The sequence below is a fragment of the Pelophylax lessonae genome, assembly GCF_965119305.1.
Source record: "Pelophylax lessonae genome assembly, chromosome: 5".
Classification (NCBI taxonomy): Eukaryota; Metazoa; Chordata; class Amphibia; order Anura; family Ranidae; genus Pelophylax; species Pelophylax lessonae.
Window position 1 is genome coordinate 302,039,448 of NC_138772.1, and position 20,440 is coordinate 302,059,887.

Sequence of the window (20,440 nt, forward strand, 5' to 3'; positions counted from 1 at the left end):
TTCAAATGTTTTTTTTTTTTTATTCAATAGCGGAATAGAACAACAACAGTATCCAACCTCTTAGGCGTGTGGAGTGTAGCGGCCATTTACTGCAAGCTGAGTGCATATGTGTCTGCCTAATCTGCATTTAAAAAAGAAAAAAACTTTTTTCCTTCATATTTTACTGTGACTTACAGCGTTTAGACAGACACTGCATTTCAAATCTGCTATTCAACAAGCACCAATTAAGGGGACAATTATTTATCAGATTTTCATTCATACTTTACAGTGCGATACACCCATTGCATACTGTTGTATTAAGCTTTGCAATAAAAACCCATTTAGGGGCAAAAAAAGTTAATTGCGGCCCTGTCTGCATATGTTACAGTGACATACACCCATTGCATACTGTTGTATTGCGCTTTGCAATAAAAAAAAAAAACATTTAGAGGCAAAAAAAGTTGATTGTGGCCCTTTCTGCATATGTTACAGTGAGATACACCCATTGCATACTGTTGTATTGCATATTGCAATAAAAAACCCATTTAGGGGCAAAAAAAGTTGATTACGGCCCAGTCCGCATATGTTACAGTGAGATACACCCATTGCATACTGTTATATTGCGCATTGCAATAAAAAAAAACATTTAGGGGCAAAAAAAGTTGATTGCGGCCCTGTCCGCATATGTTACAGTGGCATACACCCATTGCATACTGTTGTATTGCACTTAGCAATAAAAAACCCATTTAGAGGCAAAAAAAGTTGATTGCGGCCCTGTCCGCATATGTTACAGTGAGATACACCCATTGCATACAGTTGTATTGCGCATTGCAATAAAAAAAAGCCATTTAGGGGCAAAAAAAGTTGATTGCAGCCCTGTCCGCATATGTTACAGTGAGATACACCAATTGCATACTGTTGTATTGTGCTTTGGAAAAAAAAAAACATTTAGGGGGAAAAAAAAGTTGATTGCAGCCCTGTCCCCATATGTTACAGTGAGATACACCCCTTGCATACTGTTGTATTGTGCTTTGCAATAAAAAAAACATTTAGGGGCAAAAAAAATGTATTGCGGCCCTGTCCGCATATGTTACAGTGACATACACCCATTGCATACTGTTCTATTGCGCTTTGCAATAAAAAACCCATTTAGAGGCAAAAAAAGTTGATTGCGGCCCTGTCTGTATATGTTACAGTGAGATACACCCATTGCATATTGTTGTATTGCGCATTTCAATAAAAAAAAATTTTTTAGGGGCAAAAAAAGTTGATTGTGGCCCTGTCCGCATATGTTGCAGTGAGATACACCAATAGCATACTGTTGTATTGGACATTGCAATAAAAAAAAATGATTTAGGGGCAAAAAAAGTTTATTGCGGCCCTGTCCGCATATGTTACAGTGAGATACATCCATTGCATACTGTTGTATTGCGCTTTGCAATAAAAAAAACATTTAGAGGCAAAAAAAGTTGATTGCAGCCCTGTCTTCATATGTTAAAGTGAGATGCACCCATTGCATACTGTTGTATTGTGCTTTGCAATAAAAAAAAAACATTTAGGGGCAAAAAAAGTTGATTTCGGCCCCGTCCGCATATGTTACAGGGACATACACCCATTGAATACTGTTGTATTGTGCTTTGCAATAAAAAAAACCCATTTAGAGGCAAAAAAGTAGATTGCGGCCCTGTCCGCATATGTTACGGTGAGATAGACCCATTGCATACTGTTGTATTGCTCTTTGCAATAAAAAAAACCCATTTAGAGGTAAAAAAAGTTGATTGCGGCCCTGTCTGTATATGTTACAGTGAGATACACCCATTGCATATTGTTGTGTTGCGCATTTCAATAAAAAAAAACATTTAGGGGCAAAAAAAGTTGATTGTGGCCCTGTCCGCATATGTTACAGTGAGATACACCAATAGCATACTGTTGTATTGCGCTTTGCAATAAAAAAAACCCATTTAGAGGCAAAAAAAGTTGATTGCGGCCCTGTCTGCATATGTTACAGGGAGATACACCCATTGCATACTGTTGTATTGGACATTGCAATAAAAAAAAATCATTTAAGGGCAAAAAAAGTTTATTGCGGCCCTGTCCGCATATGTTACAGTGAGATACATCCATTGCATACTGTTGTATTGCGCTTTGCAATAAAAAAAACATTTAGAGGCAAAAAAAGTTGATTGCAGCCCTGTCTTCATATGTTAAAGTGAGATGCACCCATTGCATACTGTTGTATTGTGCTTTGCAATAAAAAAAAACATTTAGGGGCAAAAAAAGTTGATTGCGGCCCTGTCCGCATATGTTACAGGGACATACACCCATTGCATACTGTTGTATTGTGCTTTGCAATAAAAAAAACCATTTAGAGGCAAAAAAGTAGATTGCGGCCCTGTCCGCATATGTTACAGTGACATACACCCATTGCATACTGTTGTATTGTGCATTGCAATAAAAACCCTTTTCGGGGAAGATCCAAAATTCTATAAATATGAGGAGAAGGTCAAATAAGGGATGTGGCCTGTGTCATGGTGTTGCTAGTGGAGCTCCTGTTGCAAGGAGAGGACATGGTCGATCTGTGCCAGCTACACGCACAGGTGAAACACCATTCTCAGCTGCGAGTAGGCGACAGAACCTGCAGCAGTATTTGGCAGGGCCTAATGTGCCTCTACAAATGTTGAGGCCAGAACAAGTACAGGCGATAGTAGATTGGGTTGCTGACAGTGCCTCCACTTCCTTCACATCGTCTTCCACCCAGTCTTCTGCTGAAAGGTCAGAGTTGGCACCTGCAGCTGATGTCCATCAAATTTTCACCTCACCCCCTTGCAAATCAGTCAAGCAGTCTGAGCCGCAAGTCATGCAGCAGTCTCTTCTTCTTTTTGATGTCTCTGTTACCATGATTTCCCAGGGCCATCCACCTAGCCCTGGCCCAGAAGTGGAAGAGATTGAGTGCACAGATGCCCAACCACTTATGTCTCCAGATGAGTACATGGGAGGACCATTGCAGCACGTCTCGGATGATGACAAAACACAAGTGCCAACTGCTGCGGAATTCCAAAATGTGGAGACCAACAAGGAGGGCAGGGGTGAAGACTGGGTGGAAGATGATGTGGAGGACAATGAGGTCCTTGACCCCACATGGAATGAACATCATGGAGGTGACCTGAGTAGTTTGGAGGAAGAGGTGGTGGTTGCACAGAGCCGCCAGCACAGCAGAAGAGGGAGCTGGGTGTGAAAGCGGAGCGGCCAGGCCCTAGACACTACACCTATGACTGCCCAACGCAGCAAGGGACCAAGCACACCAAAGCCAGCTCACAGGAGTTCCCTAGCGTGGCAGTTCTTCAGACAATGTGATGATGACAGGACACGAGTGGTTTGCACGCTGTGCAATCAGAGCCTGAAGCGAGGCATAAATATTCTCAACCTGAGCACAACCTGCATGACCAGGCATCTAAGTGCAAAGCACGAGTTGCAGTGGAGTGCACACCTCAAAAACCAAGAAAGGTCTCTGGCTCCTCTTGCTTCCTCTTCTGCTGCTGCAGTCTCGGCCTCTTCATCCACCTCTGTAGTCACAGTGGGACCTGCCACCTAGCAAACAGAGAATCCACCAGCAACACCACCAGCTGAGTCACCAACAACCATCTCCACAATGTCCCGTGGAAGCGTTCAGTTTTCTATCTTCCAAACACTGGAGCGGAAGAGGAAGTACCCCCCTACCCACCCACGATCCCTGGCCCTAAATGCCAGCATTTGAAAATTCCTGGCCTTTGAAATTCTGTCATTCCGGCTGGTGGAGATGCAGAGTTTTAAAAGCCTTATTGTGGTTGCTGTCCCACAGTACGTCGTGCCCGGCCGCTACCACTTTTCCAGGCAAGCCATCCCTTCCCTGCACAACCAAGTGGGTGACAAAATCAGGTGTGCACTGCACAACACCATCTGTGGCAAAGTCCACCTAACTATGGATATGTGGACCAGTAAGCACGGTCAGGGACGTTATATCTCCCTAACAGCACACTGGGTAAATGCAGTGGCGGCTGGGCCTGAAGTGGATAGCAGTTTGGCGCATGTCCTTCCACCACCGAGGATTGCAGGGCGCTTCAGTTTGCCTCCTGTTCCTAACTCCTCCTACTCTGCTTTGTCATCCTCTACCGCCTCCTCATCCGGTCAGCATAACACCTTCACCACCAACTTCAGCACAGACAAAGGTAAACGACAGCAGGCAGTTTTAAAACTTGCCTGTTTGGGGGAAAAACCACACACCGGGCAGGAGTTGTGGATGGGCATTGAACAGCAGACCGATGAGTGGTTGCTGCCAGTGAGCCTCAAGCCCGGCCTGGTGGTGTGCGATAACGGGCGAAATCTCATAGCAGCTCTGGGCCTAGCCGGTTTGACACACATCCCTTGCCTAGCGCATATGCTGAATTTGGTGATGCAGAGGTTCCTTAGAAATTACCCCGATATGTCAGAGCTGCTGCAGAAAGTGTGGGCCGTCTGTGCGCACTTTCACAATTCTCACCCTGCTGCTGCTCGCCTGTCAGCGCTGCAGCTTAACTTTGGCCTTCCCACTCACCGCCTCATATGTGACGTGCCCACAAGGTGGAACTCCACCTTGCACATGCTGGCCAGACTGTGCGAGCAGCAGCAGGCCATAGTGTAGTTTCAGCTGCAGCACGCACGCGTGATTCACTCTGCGGAACAGCACCACTTCACCACCAATAACTGGGCCACCATGCGAGACCTGTGTGCCTTGTTGCGCTGTTTCGAGTACTCCACCAACATGGCCAGTGCAGATGACGCCGTTCTCAGCTTAACTATCCCACTTCTATGCCTTCTTAAAAAAACACTTTGGGCGATGATGGAAGAGGATGTGGCACAGGATGAGGAGGAGGAGGGGGATGAAGAGGTAACATTTCCAAGGCTTTCAGGGCAGTCATTCGCAAGTGGCTCCGAGGGTAGGTTCCTGCACCCACAAACACCAGGGACACAATTGTCCAGCAGGGGCACAGTTCTGAAGGATGACGAGGATGAGGAGAAGGAGATGGAGGAGGATATGGAACCATGTTCACAGCAGGGTGGCACCCAGGCCAGCTCATGGCCATCACCGGTGCATGGCTGGGGGGATGCGGAGGACACAGAGGATACACCTCCCACAGAGGACAGCTTTTCGTTGCCTCTCGGCAGCCTGGCACACATGAGTGATTACATAGTGCAGTGTCTCCGCAATGACCGCAGAGATTCCCACATAGTAACTTGTGCTGATTACTGGGTGGCCACGCTGCTTGATCCCCATTACAAGGAGAATGTACCATCCTTAATTTCCTCACTGGTGCTTGATCGGAAGATGCGCAAGTACAAGTGCACGCTGGTAGACGTGCTGCTGGTGGCATTCCCACCTGACAGCTGGGGCACAGTGGAAGCACAAGGCCAAGGCAGGGGAGGAGGAGGAAGAGGTCAATAACGCTGCCAGGGCACTGCCAGCACCTCAGAAGGCAGGGTTAGCATGGCCAAAATGTGTAAAAGCTTTGTCAGCTCGCCACAACAAGCAGCAGCACCAGCAGCTGATATGGAACGTCTTAGCAGGAGGCAGCATTTCACTAACATGGTGGAGTAGTATGTGTGCACATGCCTAGACATACTGAATGACGGTCTGCCTCCTTCAACTTCTGAGTCTCCATGTTGGGCACATAGCCTGAGCTTGCCCTTTACGCCTTGGAGGTGCTGGCCTGCCCTGCAGCCAGTGTATTATCTGAACGGGTATTTAGCACAGCTGGGGGCGTTATCACAGACAAGCGCAGGCGCCTGTCCAGAGCCAATGTGGACAAGCTCACGTTCATTAAAATGAACCAGGCATGGATCCCACAGGACTTGTCCGTACCTTGTGAAGAATAGACATGTATACCGGCCTTACCCAGCCATTGCTGGATTTGATCTTTCTGACTCTTTTGGGGTGTACCCGAATTTACATTTTTTTTAAATTAAAAACCAAAACTAGTGTTGGCTACCTCGTCCTCCTCCTCCACTGCCGCCGCCGCTTACACCTACACCGCCATATCCACCGCCACCTCAACCTCCTACATCATTCAAGATGATTATTTTTTATCTTTATGTTTTTTATGATATTTTAAGTTATTTCCCTATCCACATTTGTTTGCAGAGCACTTCCCATGCTCTTAAGATGAGTTTGCTGCCATTTGCAGCCCTTTAGCCCTTTCCATGTGTGTTTTAGAGGCATTTTAGTGCTCAAAAGTTCGGGTCTCCATTGACTTCAATGGGGTTCGGGATCGGGGCAAAGTTCAGGTTAAGTCCGGTTCACGAACCCGGACTTTTTTTTCAAGTCCGGTCGAACCCGCCGAACCCGCCGAACCCGAACATCCAGGTGTTCGCTCAACTCTAATAATAATCCATTCAAAAGTAATATCACCTGGTATGGTCGCTACATTGATGACCTGATTGTAGCATAGATCGGGTGATGCCATAGGAGAATTCATGGAATTTCTCAACAACAATACTTTAAATTTAGAGTTTACCTGTGTGCACCATCCGACCCAAATAGACTATTTGTATTTGACTCTGATGGGACATCCAGACAGTAGCACAGTGACTTCTAGAACTTTTAGAAAGCCCTGTTGAGAAAATTCCCTTTTACAGGCTAATAGCTGTCACCCCAGTCACACCATCAAATCTTTGCTCACTGGCGAGTTCATCAGGGCCCAAAAGGAACTGTTCAACAGAGAAGGATTTTCTGCAAAAATGTACAGTAATCCAAAACCAACTCAAAGAAAGGGGCTATAGTGTAAAAACAATAGCTAGAAGCAAAAACATTCTTCAAAGAGATCGGGTGGAGATGATACAGAATAGTATTACAAAGATACACAAGCATTGTAAAAATTATAACAAAAATAAAGTTAACTTAGTTACTACATTTTCTTTAGAGTACAACAAAATTGTTGCAATTCTTAAAGAACATCTTCCCATTCTGTATGCCGATAAAGATCTGTATAGTGTCATCAAGGGTGGATGCAATTTTTATTGTAGATGGGCCCCTAGCTTAGGCAGCATGTTGTCACCTAGCTTGTTTTGCTCATGGAAGCCAAATAAGTCACATACTTGGCTTTCCACCACAAGGATCCTATATGTGTGGCCTAAATACTTGCAAGCAGTGCCATAAACACAAAAAAGCACCTTAGTGACTTATTTTACAACTAATTAAACATTTACCATTAAAAATGTTTTTTTCTTGTTGCTGAACAGGTTAAAAAAAGAGGAGGCAATACTCATCATATTTTGCTTAAAAGTGAGGTGTGGTGGAATTATACCCTCAATACTAGAAAACCATATGGCTTGAACGATAGCATGGAAATCTTTTTTTAACATTAATCTTATTGTTTTGCTACATTCATTGCAATGATATGAAAACATGTTCTAAATGTCCATGATCTTATTTTTTTCTCCATATGTTTTTAATTGACTTGATTGTTTCTAATTTGCTGCCCCTCTTCTGAGGGCTTATTTTTGCTATAGATATCAGCTTTTAGATCGAATAGGTATGAGTTGATGAAGCCTCCATAGCCAAAACACGTCAGCATATATCCTGTACCTGTGTACCCATGTAATACATAAAGTACTTTTATTTAAGAGCATCCAAGTTGCCAGTCTTCCTGATTCAAGAATTTTACCTATGGGACCTGAAAGCCCTGGCTGGAGCACTGGATTACAGTTCATGGACTTCATCATTAGCAGTAGAGCTGGAGTAACAATTTGTTTTCTCTTATCATTTAGCCTTCCAGAATAATTACTTATAATATACATTAGCTATAAAAGCAATTAAAACTGATATTTGTGGGAACTTGGTATGAACTGTGCAGTAATTGCAGCATACCAGGATAATACTTGATAATACATTTTCTTTAAACGTATTTGTTTTTGTGCATGATAAATTCAAACTTTTATTTTAAATTGTCAAATAGTATTAATCAAAGCATTAATATGATGACATTTCAGTTATGAAACAAGTGCTTCTGAGAGTTTTTTGGTAAGTAGTTTTTGTTTTGGTACACACAGTAAACTCTCAGTTAAGTTAAAGGTAGGGTTGAGCGAACACCTAGATGTCCGTGTTCGACGGGTTCGGCCGAACTGTAAAAAAAAGTCCGGGTCCGTGTCCCGGACTTTTACCGAACTTTTCCCGGACACCGAACCCCATTGAAGTCAATGGGGACCCGAACTTTAAGGCACTAAAATGGCTCTAAAACACCAAAGGAAAGGGCTAGAGTGCTGCAAATGGCAGCAAAACGTAATTAAGAGCATGGCAAGTGCTCTGCAAACAAATGTGGATAGGGAAATAACTTAAAACAACAAAAAAAAAACAGAAAAATAAAACAATGTTCTTCTTCATCTCTGAAGGACGAGGCCCATATGGAGTAGGAGGGAGGTTGAGGTGGTGGTGGATGTGGCGGTGACATAGGCGTGCGCACAGGGTGTGCTGGGTGTGCCTGGGCACACCCTAATCACCTAGGGCACATAGCATTGCCAGTGAGGAGATGGGAAAGATCTCCCTGGGACCTGCTCTGCTCTATTTCTCCTTGCCTACAGGTACATGGCCCCGATACATTACTCTCCCTGCTGGCAAACACATGCATGTGTATTTCAACTTTGGGGTGCACACCTTAATGCAATAGGCTGCGCACACCTATGGGCGGTGTAGGTGGAAGCGGCGGTGGAGGAGGACCAGGGCCGGATTAACAGCATCATGGGCTTGGTGCTGAGGATTTTGAAGGGCCTTAAGGGCCGTGCCTTGCCATGCACCCAGAGGAGGAAGGGTGCAGCCATGCATGCCTAATTCAACATGGGATGCTGTCTCTGAAGCCCATAAACACATCCATGCATCGCCAACTGTCCCTCCTTGTCCGGCCTTCACGCTGTGTGGGGAGGTTCTGAGGGTGCTGCCTGGGGAAGCGAGCATAGAAGCCAGACTTCTGTGTTTACAAGTGACAGAAGAGCGGTAACAGTGAATATGGCCAACCCGGGGCCTATATAAAAGGTAGGGGCCTGGAGCTGCAGCTCCAATAGCCCCTACATTAATCTGGCCCTGAGGAGGAGGACGAGGTAGCCAACACTGCTTCTTTTCAAAAATTTTAAATGAGGGTACACCCCAAAAGAGTGAGAAAGAGCAAAAATGGAACAATGGGTGGGTAAGGTCGGTATCCATTGCTATTCTGCATAAGGTACGGAAAAGTCCCGTGGGATCCATGCCTGGTTCATTTTAATGAACGTGAGCTTGTCCACATTGTCTCTGGACAGGCGGCTGCGCTTGTCTGTTATAACGCCCCCAGCCGTGCTAAATACCCGTTCAGATAATACACTGGCTGCAGGGCACGCCAGCACCTCCAAGGCGTAAAGGGCAAGCTCAGGCCATGTGCCCAATTTGGAGACCCAGAAGTTGAAGGGGGCAGACCCGTCATTCACTACATGTAGGCGTGTGCACACATACTGCTCCACCATGTTGGTAAAATGCTGCCTCCTGCTAAGACGTTCCATCTGAGCTGCTGGTGCTGCTGTTTGTTGTGGCGTGCTGACAAAGCTTTTCCACATTTCGGCCATGCTAACCCTGCCTTCTGAGGTGCTGGCGGTGCCCTGGTTGCGTTGGCGACCTCCTCCTCCTCCTCCTCTGCCTTGTGCTTCCACTGTGGCCCCGCTGTCAGATGGGAATGCCAGCAGCATGGCGTCTACCAGCGTGCGCTTGTACTCGCGCATCTTGCGATCGCGCTCCAGTGAGTGAATTAAGGACGGTACGTTGTCCTTGTAACGGGGATCCAGCAGCGTGGCCACCCAGTAATCAGCACAAGTTAGAATGTGGGCAACTCGGCGGTCGTTGTGGAGACACTGCAGCATGTAATCGCTCATGTGTGCCAGGCTGCCCAGAGGCGACGAAAGGCTGTCCTCTGTGGGAGGTGTATCGTCCGTGTCCTCTGTATCCCCCCAGCCACGCACCAGTGATGGCCATGAGCTGGCCTGGGTGCCACCCTGCTGTGAACATGGTTCCATCTCCTCCTCCAGCTCCTCCTCCTCCTCATCCTCCTCATTCTCCAGAACTGTGCCCCTGCTGGACAATTGCGTCCCTGGCGTTTGCGTGTGCAGGAACCCACCCTCGGAGCCCCTTGCGAATGACTGCCCTGAAAGCCTTGGAAATGTTACCTCTTCATCCTCCTCCTCCTCCTCATCCTGTGCCACATCCTCTTCCATCATCGCCCGAATTGTTTTTTCAAGGAGGCATAGAAGTGGGATAGTTAAGCTGAGAACGGCGTCATTGCCACTGGCCATGTTGGTGGAGTACTCAAAACAGCGCAACAAGGCACACAGGTCTCGCATGGAGGCCCAGTTATTGGTGGTGAAGTGGTGCTGTTCCGCAGAGCGACTCACGCGTGCGTGCTGCAGCTGAAACTCCACTATGGCCTGCTGCTGCTCGCACAGTCTTTCCAGCATGTGCAAGGTGGAGTTCCACCTTGTGGGCACGTCACATATGAGGCGGTGAGCGGGAAGGCCGAAGTTACGCTGCAGCGCTGCCAGGCGAGCAGCAGCAGGGTGAGAACGCCGAAAGTGCGCACAAACGGCCCGCACTTTCTGCAGCAGCTCTGACATATCGGGGTAGTTTTTAAGGAACCTCTGCACCACCAAATTCAGCACATGCGCCAGGCAAGGGATGTGCGTCAAACCGGCTAGGCCCAGAGCTGCTATGAGATTTCGCCCGTTATCACACACCACCAGGCCGGGCTTGAGGCTCGCTGGCAGCAACCACTCATTTGTCTGCTGTTCCATGCTCCTCCACAACTCCTGCGCGGTGTGTGGTTTGTCCCCCAAACAGGCAAGTTGTAAAACTGCCTGCTGTCGTTTACCCCTGGCCGTGCTGAAGTTGGTGGTGAAGGTGTTACGCTGTCCGGATGAGGAGGCGGTAGAGGATGAGGAAGCGGAGTAGGAGGAGTTACGAACAGGAGGCAAACTGAAGCGCCCTGCAATCCTCGGTGGTGGAAGGACATGCGCCAAATTGCTATCCGCCTCAGGCCCATCCGCCACTGCATTTACCCAGTGTGCCGTTAGGGAGATATAACGCCCCTGACCGTGCTTACTGGTCCACGTATCCGTAGTTAGGTGGACCTTGGCACAGATGGCGTTGCGCAGTGCACACCTGATATTTTCCCCCACTTGGTTGTGCAGGGAAGGGATGGCTTGCCTGGAAAAGTAGTGGCGGCTGGGCACGACGTACTGTGGGACAGCCACCGACATAAGGTTTTTAAAACTGTGCGTCTCCACCAGACGGAATGACAGCATTTCAAAGGCCAATAATTTTGAAATGCTGGCATTCAGGGCCAGGGATCGCGGGTGGGTAGGGGGGTACTTCCTCTTCCTCTCAAGTGTTTGGGAGATGGAAAGCTGAACGCTTCCACGGGACATTGTGGAGATGGTTGTTGGTGACCCAGGTGGTGGTGTTGCTGACAGATCGTCTGTTTGCGGGGTGGCAGGTGCCGGTATCACTACAGATGTGGCTGGAGCGGCCGAGACTGCAGCAGAAGAGGAAGCAGGATGAGCCAGAGACGTTTCTTGGTTTTGAAGGTGTGTACTCCACTGCAGCTCGTGCTTTGCACTTAGATGCCTGATCATGCAGGTTGTGCTCAGGTTGAGAAGGTTCATGCCTCGCTTCAAGCTCTGATTGCACAGGGTGCAAACCACTCGTGTCCTGTCATCAGCACATTTTCTAAAGAACTTCCACGCTAGAGAACTCCTTTGAGCTGACTTTGGTGCGCTCGTTCCCTTGCTGCGTTGGGCAGTAGCGGGCGTAGTGTCTAGGGCACGGCCGCTCCGCTTCTGCACCCTGCTCCCTCTTCTGCTGTGCTGGTGGCTCTGTGCGACCACCGCCTCTTCCTCCAAACTACTCAGGTCACCTGCATGACGTTCATTCCATGTGGGGTCGAGGACCTCATCGTCCTCCACATCATCTTCCACCCAGTCTTCACCCCTGCCCTCCTTGTCGGTCTCCACAATGCTGAACGCCGCAGCAGTTGGCACCTGCGTTTCGTCATCATCGGAGACGTGCTGCGATGATCCTTGCATGTACTCATCTTGAGAAATAAGTGGTTGGGCATCGCTGCACTCAATCTCTTCCACTTCTGGGGCAGGGCTAGGTGGATGGCCCTGGGAAACCCTGCTGACAGAGTCCTCAAAAAGAATAAGAGACTGCTGTATGGCTTGGGGCTCAGACTGCTGGCCTGATTTGCAAGGGGGTGAGGTGAAAGACGGTTGGACATTGGCTGCAGGTGCCAACTCTGACCTTTCTGCAGTAGACTGGGTGGGAGACAATGTGAAGGAACTGGAGGCACTGTCAGCAGCAAACCAATCTACTATCGCCTCAACTTGTTCTGGCCTCATCACTTCTAGGGGCGTTTGATGCCCTACCAAATACTGATGCAGGTTCTGTCGCCTACTCACACTTGAGGAAGGTGTTTCACTTGTGCGTGTAGCTGGCACAGATCGACCATGTCCTCTCCTTGCAACAGGAGCTCTACCAGCAGCACCACGACCCAGGCCACGGCCCTTATTTGACGGTCTCCTCATATTTCTGTAATTTAAGATCTTGCCCTAGAAAGGTTTTTATTGAATAGCGGAATAGAAAATATGATCCAAAAAAAGTGTATGTATATCACACGTACACAACCACACTAGGCCCCAATTACTATTGTTTGTACCCCTAAAAGGCTAGATGAGGAGTAGGGGGAGTATGGAACAGGCAGCACCCTCAAACCTTCAGAAGTATGAGATGAACCCCAACAACTTGGAAAGGTGGATCTCTCTCACACGTACCGACACAGACTATCCCGCAATTCAATTGATCCTCAAAGGTTTTTATTGAATAGCGGAATAGGAAATATGATCAAAAAAAGTGTATGTATCTCGCACGTACACAACCACACTAGGCCCCAATTACTATTGTTTGTACCCCTAAAAGGCTAGATGAGGAGTAGGGGGGGTATGGAACAGGCAGCACCCTCAAACCTTCAGAAGTATGAGATGAACCCCAACAACTTGGAAAGGTGGATCTCTCTCACACGTACCGACACAGACTATCCCGCAATTCAATTGATCCTCAAAGGTTTTTATTGAATAGCGGAATAGGAAATATGATCAAAAAAAGTGTATGTATCTCGCACGTACACAACCACACTAGGCCCCAATTACTATTGTTTGTACCCCTAAAAGGCTAGATGAGGAGTAGGGGGAGTATGGAACAGGCAGCACCCTCAAACCTTCAGAAGTATGAGATGAACCCCAACAACTTGGAAAGGTGGATCTCTCTCACACGTACCGACACAGACTATCCCGCAATTCAATTGATCCTCAAAGGTTTTTATTGAATAGCGGAATAGGAAATATGATCAAAAAAAGTGTATGTATCTCGCACGTACACAACCACACTAGGCCCCAATTACTATTGTTTGTACCCCTAAAAGGCTAGATGAGGAGTAGGGGGGGTATGGAACAGGCAGCACCCTCAAACCTTCAGAAGTATGAGATGAACCCCAACAACTTGGAAAGGTGGATCTCTCTCACACGTACCGACACAGACTATCCCGCAATTCAATTGATCCTCAAAGGTTTTTATTGAATAGCGGAATAGGAAATATGATCAAAAAAAGTGTATGTATCTCGCACGTACACAACCACACTAGGCCCCAATTACTATTGTTTGTACCCCTAAAAGGCTAGATGAGGAGTAGGGGGAGTATGGAACAGGCAGCACCCTCAAACCTTCAGAAGTATGAGATGAACCCCAACAACTTGGAAAGGTGGATCTCTCTCACACGTACCAACACAGACTATCCCCCAATTTAACTGATCCCCAAAGGTTTTTGATTAAATAGCGGAATAGAAAATATGATCCCAAAAAAGTGTATGTATATCACACGTACACAACCACACTAGGCCCCAATTACTATTGTTTGTACCCCTAAAAGGCTAGGAGTAGGGGGAGTATGGAACAGGCAGCACCCTCAAACCTTCAGAAGTATGAGATGAACCCCAACAACTTGGAAAGGTGGATCTCTCTCACACGTACCAACACAGACTATCCCCCAATTTAACTGATCCCCAAAGGTTTTTGATTAAATAGCGGAATAGAAAATATGATCCCAAAAAAGTGTATGTATATCACACGTACACAACCACACTAGGCCCCAATTACTATTGTTTGTACCCCTAAAAGGCTAGGAGTAGGGGGAGTATGGAACAGGCAGCACCCTCAAACCTTCAGAAGTATGAGATGAACCCCAACAACTTGGAAAGGTGGATCTCTCTCACACGTACCAACACAGACTATCCCCCAATTTAACTGATCCCCAAAGGTTTTTGATTAAATAGCGGAATAGAAAATATGATCCCAAAAAAGTGTATGTATATCACACGTACACAACCACACTAGGCCCCAATTACTATTGTTTGTACCCCTAAAAGGCTAGGAGTAGGGGGAGTATGGAACAGGCAGCACCCTCAAACCTTCAGAAGTATGAGATGAACCCCAACAACTTGGAAAGGTGGATCTCTCTCACACGTACCAACACAGACTATCCCCCAATTTAACTGATCCCCAAAGGTTTTTGATTAAATAGCGGAATAGAAAATATGATCCCAAAAAAGTGTATGTATATCACACGTACACAACCACACTAGGCCCCAATTACTATTGTTTGTACCCCTAAAAGGCTAGGAGTAGGGGGAGTATGGAACAGGCAGCACCCTCAAACCTTCAGAAGTATGAGATGAACCCCAACAACTTGGAAAGGTGGATCTCTCTCACACGTACCAACACAGACTATCCCCCAATTTAACTGATCCCCAAAGGTTTTTGATTAAATAGCGGAATAGAAAATATGATCCCAAAAAAGTGTATGTATATCACACGTACACAACCACACTAGGCCCCAATTACTATTGTTTGTACCCCTAAAAGGCTAGATGAGGAGTAGGGGGAGTATGGAACAGGCAGCACCCTCAAACCTTCAGAAGTATGAGATGAACCCCAACAACTTGGAAAGGTGGATCTCTCTCACACGTACCAACACAGACTATCCCCCAATTTAACTGATCCCCAAAGGTTTTTGATTAAATAGCGGAATAGAAAATATGATCCCAAAAAAGTGTATGTATATCACACGTACACAACCACACTAGGCCCCAATTACTATTGTTTGTACCCCTAAAAGGCTAGGAGTAGGGGGAGTATGGAACAGGCAGCACCCTCAAACCTTCAGAAGTATGAGATGAACCCCAACAACTTGGAAAGGTGGATCTCTCTCACACGTACCAACACAGACTATCCCCCAATTTAACTGATCCCCAAAGGTTTTTGATTAAATAGCGGAATAGAAAATATGATCCCAAAAAAGTGTATGTATATCACACGTACACAACCACACTAGGCCCCAATTACTATTGTTTGTACCCCTAAAAGGCTAGGAGTAGGGGGAGTATGGAACAGGCAGCACCCTCAAACCTTCAGAAGTATGAGATGAACCCCAACAACTTGGAAAGGTGGATCTCTCTCACACGTACCAACACAGACTATCCCCCAATTTAACTGATCCCCAAAGGTTTTTGATTAAATAGCGGAATAGAAAATATGATCCCAAAAAAGTGTATGTATATCACACGTACACAACCACACTAGGCCCCAATTACTATTGTTTGTACCCCTAAAAGGCTAGGAGTAGGGGGAGTATGGAACAGGCAGCACCCTCAAACCTTCAGAAGTATGAGATGAACCCCAACAACTTGGAAAGGTGGATCTCTCTCACACGTACCAACACAGACTATCCCCCAATTTAACTGATCCCCAAAGGTTTTTGATTAAATAGCGGAATAGAAAATATGATCCCAAAAAAGTGTATGTATATCACACGTACACAACCACACTAGGCCCCAATTACTATTGTTTGTACCCCTAAAAGGCTAGGAGTAGGGGGAGTATGGAACAGGCAGCACCCTCAAACCTTCAGAAGTATGAGATGAACCCCAACAACTTGGAAAGGTGGATCTCTCTCACACGTACCAACACAGACTATCCCCCAATTTAACTGATCCCCAAAGGTTTTTGATTAAATAGCGGAATAGAAAATATGATCCCAAAAAAGTGTATGTATATCACACGTACACAACCACACTAGGCCCCAATTACTATTGTTTGTACCCCTAAAAGGCTAGATGAGGAGTAGGGGGAGTATGGAACAGGCAGCACCCTCAAACCTTCAGAAGTATGAGATTGTGTTCACTGTACCCCACAAAGATTGAGTTCACTGCACCCCACAATGATTGTGTTCACTGCACCCCACAAAGATTGTGTTCACTGCACCTCACAAAGATTGTGTTCACTGTACCCCCCAAAGATTGTGTTCACTGCACCCCACAAAGATTCTGTTCACTGTACCCCACAAAGATTGTGTTCACTGCACCCCAAAAAGATTGTGTTCACTGCACCCCAAAAAGGATGTTGTTCACTGCACCCCAAAAAGGATGTTGTTCACTCCACCCCAAAAAGATTGTGTTCACTGCACCCCACAAAGATTGTGTTCACTGCACCCCAAAAAGATTGTGTTCACTGCACCCCAAAAATGATTTTGTTCACTGCACCCCAAAAAGGATTTTGTTCACTGCACCCCAAAAAGGATGTTGTTCACTCCACCCCAAAAAGATTGTGTTCACTGCACCCCAAAAAGATTGTGTTCACTGCACCCCACAAAGGATTTTGTTCACTGCACCCCAAAAAGATTGTGTTCACTGCACCCCAAAAAGGATGTTGTTCACTGCACCCCAAAAAGGATTTTGTTCACTGCACCCCAAAAAGATTGTGTTCACTGCACCCCACAAAGGATTTTGTTCACTGCACCCCACAAAGATTGTGTTCACTGCACACCAAAAAGGATTGTGTTCACTGCACCCCAAAAAGATTTTGTTCACTGCACCCCAAAAAGATTGTGTTCACTGCAGCCCAAAAAGATTGTGTTCACTGCAGCCCAAAAAGATTGTGTTCACTGCAGCCCAAAAAGATTGTGTTCACTGCAGCTCACACACAGAAAAATGGATGTGGATCACTGACACCTGCCTATCTCCAATCCCACACCACACAGCAATATCGATTGTAGTTTGTAGAACACAGTTTCCCTAAAATTCAGCAGACTCTGTCCCTAACAGGATTGAGAAGAGATCGTAGATCAGGATTGAGTGCAGACCCCACCCCCCACACAGCAATATCGATTGTAGTTTGTAGAAGACACTGACCCTATAATTCAGCAGACTCTATCCCTAAAATGCCTACAACTCGCCCTGCCTAAACACTCCGACCTGTCCCTCAATTCTATCCGGACACAAATGGTTTTTTCCTGCCTATCTTTCCCTAATCAGCAGCCAGCACGTTGATGTGTGCTCTGTCCCTGAATCTAAGCAGCATAATGACGCCGCTGCGGCTGCCTCGAACTTATAAAGACTTGGTCACATGCTTCAGACGGCCAATCACAGCTACTGAGACATTTGCAGGCATGGCTGGGATGGCTTAAGGCACACCAGTTAAACGATTGTTGATTGGCTGTTGAAAGCCCGCCATGAAAAGAGCGCCAAAGCATGCAAAACCCGGAAATAAAACGACCGAACACGGATTTTTACCCGAACATACAGTAAAGTGTCCGTGTCCGTGTTCGGGTACAAAAAATCCAATTATTCGGTACGAACACGAATAATACAGTCCGTGTTCGCTCAACACTAGTTAAAGGCAACAAGGTAACATAATGGAAATATTACCCACAATTAATGCAACAAATGTCATCTCCTTTTTGATGCTAATGTGAACGAGCATGCTTTGTGACCATTGGACACAGCAGATCATAAAGCAGGGTATATGATCAATAAAACTGGGCCAGTACAATGTGGCTGCTGTGACCAATCACATTGATCCCAAATGTAAACAAAGACTGTATGTTGCATCCACTGCTCTATTTCCTCTCACACATTGATCACCTGTGGGAGGAAACAGAATCTTTTTACTGTGATCACAGTGGCATTTTTATACTGTGCCCTTTATAATTAGCCATACGAATACACTGTTACCAGACAAGTGTAACTCTTTAGGGTCTGGTATGGATTTCTTTGGTGATGTCACACTTATTTTGATGGGATGTGCTACAGCAAAGGTAACGTTTATAAAAAAAGGAACTGACGCATATTAAATTGTCGGCAAATAAAACGTAAGTAAGGAAAGGGAGAAAACAGCGCAGACCTATGGTGTAGTAAAAAGATCAAAGAGCTTTATTAAAAACAGCATATTATACACTCACAAAATAAAATGTGAGGGAGCGCATATAGTCCATGAGAAAGAGCCCACTAAACACACAACCCAGTAAAAAGAAAAGGTTAGCTGAAGAAGAGGAGGACTCCTCAAAAAGCATCCTGAGACCCAACTTTTGCAGGAGATCATATCCACTAAGTACTGTCCTTGGGTTTAAATGAACCAAGCAGGAGTAGAGACTTCTGTCATCCAACCCAGCTCTTCACCTGTCAATTGGCCACACAGTGATCTGGACACTGTGGCTGCTCATCCATCCTTGTAACTGTGTTGTGTGTTGAGGGGGCTCTTTCTCATGGACCATAAGCATTCTCTCACATTTTATTTTGTGATTATATAAAATTATATTTTTATTAAAGCTCTTTGATCTTTTTTACTAAACCAGGTTTAGTAAAAGGTCTGCACTGTTTTTTCTCTTCCCTTGCTTTTTTCTTCCCAGATTAGAATTTGAGGCCATAATCATGTCACACATAGCCGGAGGCGGCTCTTTAATTAGACAAATTAGGCGGTCGCCTAAGGCCACAGACTCACAGGGGCCTCACAGCTGCTTAATTTGCCTAGTTAAAGAGCCGCCTCTGAGCCTGGATCTCCCTGCCATCAGCACAGTGCGGAGTCCCGACTGGTCTGTAAGTTGTACAATCTGCTTTGTTCGAGGGCTACGATCAGGACCAATTTACCGGTGGACGGGAGCTCACTGACAGCTCCAGATCACAGCAAGATAAAGGCGCTCAGCAGAGCCAGTGCTGACAGTTCCTTCTGCTCCTCCTCCTCCCGCCCTCTCCTCCTGTGCTTGCCCACCCACACTCCCCAGCAGCGTTCTGCCTCAGAGAAGGGGATGTGTGAGCAGAAAGTTTGAAGCCCAGCAGCCAGAAGAGGAAAGATTGAGCCTGGTCAATTCATCCATCCAGTCCCTCTCTTATCTCTCCTGCCTGTGAGTACTCTGATGTGAGAGGTGCCCTTCCTTCCTTCCACCATCCTTCCCCCAACCCCTTTCTTTCTTTCTTTCTTTCTTTCTTTCTTTCTTTCTTTCTTTCTTTCTTTCTTTCTTTCTTTCTTTCTTTCTTTCTTTCTTTCTTTCTTTTTCTTTCTTTCTTTCTTTCTTTCTTTCTTTCTTTCTTTCTTTCTTTCTTTCTTTCTTTCTTTCTTTCTTTCTTTCCCCCCTCCCTGCCAGCCAGCTCATTTGCTTGAATTATACTATGGCTATTCCTCACCAGCCGACAATATTCCCCATTCCCTCCAGTCCCCTTGACACCATCTATTTGCCACCCCCACTCCTCCTTTGTTTAACCTTATACAAACCAGGATCCTCCAGTTTCACTCCAGTTGCCATCTACCTATCCCTCATTTCCTACCCACTCCCCCTTTTTACCCCCTCCTCCTTTTCCACTAACCCATGATTCCCAGTCCCATCCCATCCCCATTTTTTCAGGGGCTAAGGAAGAACCTTGAGGCGTCTTGTTACTGTTGCTGCTTGTGTGGGTGGGATGTGTACTGCCCCAAACCCTCATGACCCTTCTCTCCTATTCATTCCATTTGATTGGAATGAATAGGAGAGAAGGTAGTACACATCCCACCCACAAAATTTGCCTTGGGATTCTTCCTTAACCCCTGCAAAGGGCTTCAGTGGGGCCTCATGTCTAAATGTTTCCTAAGGCCTCACAAAGCATAGAGCCGCCTCTCCAGATAGCCATTTGTTTTGTTATGGTAAATCCAGGGAGAGTGGAGCACTGTAAGCGGAGCACCCTCCTGGTGTAAAGCTTTTTGTTTTTGGTATTGGCAAATAAAACTGGCCAGCATTTTTCAATCACTACTGGTTCATCACTACTAGTGAAGAGGCAAGCACCAGCAGTGCGGTAAATCCTGGTGAAATGGCAAGCACAAGTAGTAGGGTATCACAACACTAGCCAAAATGAATTCCTTTTATGCCCAACCATTTGAGTGGAAGCCTAACACTGTTTTCTAATTTATAACCTTGCTTGGCTTTACCTTAAATATGGAAATCACAAAAAAAATGAACTGCTGTCCTAATGATCCATATGATAATAATGACATTTTTGCATTCCAATGACAACTTTCTGTGTCCTCCCC